At 49.2% G+C, this 6,000-nt stretch overlaps 1 long non-coding RNA gene across 1 annotated transcript in view; it reads right to left on the bottom strand.

Annotated features, from left to right (window-relative positions):
• Positions 1 to 377: 377 nt before the first annotated feature.
• LOC119565698 overlaps positions 378 to 6,000 on the bottom strand; it is an 88,419-nt gene continuing 82,796 nt past the window's right edge. Inside the window, exon 6 of the long non-coding RNA XR_006289663.1 lies at positions 378 to 991. This is a non-coding gene — a long non-coding RNA (uncharacterized LOC119565698). The remainder of the gene's footprint in view (positions 992 to 6,000) is intronic.

Raw genomic sequence — 6,000 nt, 5'->3', positions numbered from 1 at the left:
TTTGTCTTTGTTATTGTTCTTGGATTTTGATTTTCAACATGCGTAATAAAGCCGTTAAGACATCGATCAACCCCTTTTGTGTGCTTTAGAAATCTGCTACATTGAACAACAGTAGTGCTTTAAAAGCACATCACCACACACACATCACTTTCCTCAGTCTTCCTGGGTAACTGTACCACTTAAGATATTTATGAATCTTGGGGTGGGGAAGCCTCAAAAACTAGTTGCACCTGATTTTTACATACCGTTTCATGACATGAGGCAAGAAGCTTGCAGCCCAATCAAAAACAAAAACCCCGCTTCAGTTAATCACTAGGAATAAGGACCAACACACAGTTAAACAAAGCATAATCATTATTAAAAGTATGAGAGAGAAAGTTTAATGGAAAGATTCTGAAATCAGAACAAGAGCTTTTTACCAAAGTGTCTGTTCACAGCTGAGAACACGGCCCACAGTTTAATGTCTCTGCACTCGTCTCCTTTCCCTCCTCATCAGCAGGGGTGAAAAATGAGAGACAATGACTCTTGGTAACAACTGGGGACATCTCCTTCAGGGCCAGTACATGCTGGTGTTCTGGGACTCCTGCAGGATCAGTGTTCTCCTCCTGGTCTGTTTGTAGGGGAGGGGTGTCACTGCAACAGGAGGCTCTGGTTTGGCAGCATCCTGGCTGGCCACCAGAAAAGGCAGCTGATCAGCTGGTTCTGAGGCCTTGGCAGCAGGCAGATGCCTCACTCTTTTGGCCACCAGTTCAATGAGCCTCTTGATCAGGGAATTCTCCCATTTCTTATGGTGTGTCACCTGCTCCATGAACCAGTTCATCAGTGTCCCTTCCTGCTGAAGAGCATGATCCTTCCGTGCCCCGAGGGACTCAAACTGCTCCTGATTCCTCTTCTCCAAGCCAATGGTCCTTCAGGGTCCTTCTCTGACTGTCTCTGGAGAGTTGCTCCTGCCTTCCTGGTGGAATGGTTTCCCTCTCGGAAGCTGAAGGTCCTGCCAATTCAAAGACAAGGGTAGCATTCTATTTTTTACCTTCTGAACATGCTAAGAAATCCCACCCGCCCCATGTATCATAACTTTGCTATTAAAGGCTGCAATTCTGATACTTTCTAGCATTTTAGGAATACAATGGTTCAACTATCTTCAGTTCTCAGACAACTTTTGAAGCCCAACAGGAAGGACCAGAGGCTAGTAATGGTAAGAAATCTGTACTACTGTTTTTAACAATTTAACATGTTCATACAGTCTCAACAGGGGAAGTGGGGTGGGGGGGGACGTAATTCCTTCCAGGGGCTATGTTACCTGTTCACAATTTCTTCCCTTAAGGCTTGCCAACATTTGGAGACCATAGCGGTTTTCAAAGTACCAGAATGGAAAAGAGAAAAGCCTTTCCAGTCCGGTGGAAGAGATCTGGCAATCTATGCCAGAGAGATGTTTCTGCTAATGGTCACCCCCCTCCATTCTCTACATATTGCTGAATGGAGGATATTGATTAGCTATGAAGGTGGACCAAGCAGATTTGCACTGCCAGTGAACCTGAAGAACCAGCTGGAGTTTTTGCTACAACAGAAATTTGCTGAAATGTGCTTTCAGGATTGGGAGGAAATTTGAATTAAATTGACTAAATTCTCCACTAGCATAGGAAGCTTTCATGCTAAAGGAGATCAGCCACCCCCACCTCACCCACCCCCAGCCACCAGCTTGGCCTCAAAATCCTGCCCCTGTGTCTGCCTAACAATGGTGAAATGGGCAGAGCAAGAAAAAGACACACTGCAACTTCATTAGGTTTTCTGAAGATTCAACTCAGCACCACAACTTGTCACTTCAGACAACTGGAAAAGGACACTGCACTATTTTTATCCAACCGCCAGACCAATCCGTCTCCCACCCCCACTTTCTCCCAGCTTGAATAGCGTTGCTCTGTGTGGGGAGAAGGCAGAAACCAAAGACAGAGACTGTAAAGACTTGGTAATCTTCCAAGGGAATAAGACTGACATAATTAGCTTCTCCTTAGACAACCAACTCTAACTTTTCTACAACTTTCTGTTACCTTTCCCATCTGAAACCTATCTCCCCTCCCTCCCCAACACCCATCCCATGCTGCTCCAGTTTGTAAGGAAATGGGAAAATCGGTGGGGGGGGGGTAGGAGAAGCACTGAAAATATGTAATTATCCAAGGGAGAACAGAGTGCTATAACTAACTTTTTTCCTGAGGCAACCAACTGTAAAGTTTTCAACAGCTATGTTCTGTTCCCTTCCCCAGCCAGGACCTCTCCAGAGGCCCTAGGACCATCTCTGGCTGGCTGCTGGCTGAGAAAATGCACAGACACAAGGGCACATTGATTTTTCCTTTATAAAGTATTTGAAAAAAATAGCTTTAGAAGCCAAATGCCTAATTGTGCTTCATCAGAAATCAATAAAATCATCGACTGAGAACTCTGTCTCACTTGAGGACTCTGTTGGGGTGGAGCAGAGCAGGGGCGAAACCAAGTGGGGGAATGTTGGAGGAATTTGGTAAGGAGATGGGGTATGACAATGCTGTGGCTTCAGCACTGCAGGCTGTATTACCCAGGGAGTAAGAGTCGGTGCACAGAGCTTCAAATACCCTGGAACTTAGAATTGGGAATTTAGCACCAGAGCAAGGTGGGATATTGGGGTGGAGGGTGGGGGTCAACTGTAATTTAGCAGCTTGGGACTCTGGTTCCTGCCACAGCTGTAGGGCTCCTTCAACACTCTGCACCAGGTAGTGGCGCAGAATCACATGTTCCTCATCCTCTGGGTATTCTGGGGTGTCCACCACAATCCCTGCTGCCTCCTCATTCTGGCCCTCATAGATGTCTTCTCAGACAATGAGACCAGCAGGGCTGAGAAGGGAATCATGAGCCACTTCAAGCTCAGTACGGGGATCTCATGACAGCACCTACTCAAGCACCTTGTAGAAGAGACAGGTATGACATGCCCTCCCAGACCACCTGTTGGAGTCTCTGCTTTCCTGTACAGGAGCCTCAAGTGCTTCATGTGTTCACAGCACTGGGCCAGACTCTGCTCAATGCCCACCCACTCCAGCCTCCATGAAAATTTCCTGGTACAGGTGAATATTCCTGCTGTTCCAGCTGAATTCATGGAAAAGGGTGGAGTCTGTCCACACATTGATCAGCTCCTGAGTAACCTCAGCAGGGCAAGCGACTGCGCTCAGCGTTAAATCCATTGTCACAGCAGAAAGCTGTTCTGGGGTCAGTCAGTGCAACATGCTTCTACCAGTGCAGATGAGGACAGGGACCTAGGTTGTGAAGGGTCAGGAAGAAAAGGGTTCAGTGCCTTGTGGGAATGGGAGTGGAAGCCTAATGAAATTTGAGACCTGGTACTTGCCTGTTACCCCTGTTGATACTGCAGACAGTACAGGACCATGCCACAGCCTAAGGAGTGTACTTATCCACAGCCCTCTGGTATGCTCGCTTACTCACACGCTGTTCACCTTGAGATGTGTTTCTGGGATTAAGTATGGACAGTAGGGGGGATTATGACATATGCCCACGCATGGACACACCTACAGTCACTAGTGTAGACATGCAGGGCTGGCCTTAGGGAAAATGGCACTCTGGGCTAACTTGTATTTTGGTGCCTCTGGCCCCTGCAGGCTTCCCATCCCCCCATCACCCCAATCCCTGTGGGTTCCCCCCATCACCCCTGACCCCTATGGCTTCCCCACAGCTCCCCCCATCACCTCCAGGCCCTGCTGTCTCCTCCCAGTGCTTAATTTGTATTGAAAGAGGTGCCAGGGCTCAGCCCCAGCACAAATTAAACACCGTCTGGGACCCAGCTCTGAGTTTTGCGGGGACTGTGTGTGTGTGAGGGAGAAAGTGTGTTTGTGATGGAGAAACGTCTATGTATGTGTGTGCCTGTGAGCGAGAGAGAGAGTGTTGGGGGAGTGTATAAGTGTGTGAGTTGGGGGTGGAGTGTGTATGAGTTGGGGGGAGTGTGAGAGAGAGAGTGATTGTGTAAGTGTGGTGTTGGCAGGAACAGGTATGTGTCCGAGTGTGTCAGAGCACTATCTCTTTAAGCAGAACATTCATAAGCCTGAACAGCAGGGCCAGGCAGCTCCCACTCCAGACCCAGAGGCACCAGCATAGACGTGCTCCCCCTGACCCCCGCCCCAGTGCAGTGGAGACCGGGGTACACAGGTGCGGGAAAGGAAACACTGTGACATCAGTGCCCTGCCCCGCACAGAAACAGGAGCCAGGTTTCAGGTCCTGAGCTTGGCCAGGGGCGTCTCCATGGGCACGGGGGGGGTGGGGGGGAGTGAAGGAGGGGAGGAGCAGTGTGGCTACAGACGGCAATGGAGCAGGGGAGGAGGGGCACCCCTGCTCCAGAGGAGTTATCTGGCTGGTCCAGCTGCACCCCTGCAGCTCGGTTCGTCTGCCCTCTCCAGACGCTGCCGCACCTGCCTGTCTGCTTTTAAGCCCCGCGGCTGTCGGCAGGTCAGGTGGGTGGCAGGGAGCAGCATGGCGCCCCCTTGAGTACCGTGCCTGGGCGGCAGGCCAGCCTGCCCACCCCTAATGCCAGCACCACATGCCCTTATTCATGGAATGGTCAATCAGTACTTTACCACTGGCTTTGATGGCTTTCCTTCTTTTCTTTGGGCCATATTCTGCTACCCTGTCTCCTGGAAATGAAAGGAACTCCTTGCAGAGAAAGGTACTACTCAGCATCAGAAAGGATAGCAGAATGGGGCCCATAGTTTATTTCAGTAAACTCCGATAAAGGATTGCAAGCAGTTAAAAAGACAAGGTGGGTGAGGTAATATGGTTCATTGGTACAGTGTCTGTTGATGAGAAAGACAAGCTTTTTAGCCACACAAAGCTCTTCTTCAGGTCTGGGAAAGGTATGAGTAACGAGCATGGCCTATTACATTTTCCACAGGGTTGGAAGCCTTTGCCTATGCTTTAACTCATCCAAAGCCCACTAAAGTTAGTGGAAAAGGTCTCATGGACTTTGAACAGGCCCTTACCCAGACCAGTAGTGTATGGACGCATGCTACTGCGACCTATTCTGCTGATTTGGCAAGGGGCCTTTCAAGAAAACATGAGACGACACGAGATTCATAGTTAAGATTCAAGGTGCCACAGAAATTATGGTCAAGACACCCATTTACAGGCACTGCAAACTAAAATTCCTTTTATTGTTTTTTTAAAGAGCAGTGCTAGCATCACTGACTGGCGGTGATCCCTTGCATCCTCAGTAAAGCCCATCCTGGATTAATCAATCCAGTTGTTATAGCTTGGCATGGTTATGACATTTTATTGAGTGCAAGCTTTGTACAATTCAGTCCTTCTATTACAAGGCTATACACAGCATGTTTAAAATAATGTAAAGACAGATAGGAAAGGCAAATAAAATGACAGCGGGAACACATTTGTAAAGCAATGAAGTGATTTAGAAGCTTGTGTCCCGTTTTCAAGTCACTTAGGTATTTAGGAGCCTAAGTCACTTTGACCATCAATGAGACTTATTTGTGCATATGCATTATGATACAGTCTTTAATTACACGATCACCTACTTTTTTTTCCACCGGATCCCTGCCTCATCCAGTGCAGAGAATGAATGGTGCTAGTCAGTATTTCTTTTCACCCTCAATCAGAGGCACACATGGAACAGGCTGTGACCACCCCCCATTACAGCAGAGTCCAGGTCTGTGTGGGGGCTTATGGGTGAGCAGCAGTGGCTGGGCAGGGAGCTCCCCAATGAGAGACACTAACTGAGCCTAGCCTGGAAACCCACAAGCACTTATTTTCTAGAATAGAGCCTGCGGACAGGGCGGCGCGCAGAGCCACCTGGCCATGTCTCCACGTAGGAGCTGGAGGGGGGACATGCCGCTGCTTCTGGGAGCTGCTTGAGGTAAGCTCCGGCCAGAGCCTGCACCCCTGAACCTCCCCCATACCCCAACCTCCTGCCCCAGCCCTGATCCCCCTCCTGCCCTCCGAACCCCCTCGGTCCCAGCCTGG

The sequence above is a fragment of the Chelonia mydas genome, chromosome 3 (genome assembly GCF_015237465.2).
Source record: "Chelonia mydas isolate rCheMyd1 chromosome 3, rCheMyd1.pri.v2, whole genome shotgun sequence".
Taxonomy (NCBI): domain Eukaryota; kingdom Metazoa; phylum Chordata; order Testudines; family Cheloniidae; genus Chelonia; species Chelonia mydas.
The sequence above is the reverse complement of the archived record's forward strand: the minus strand, read 5'-3'. Positions and strand labels throughout refer to the sequence as shown.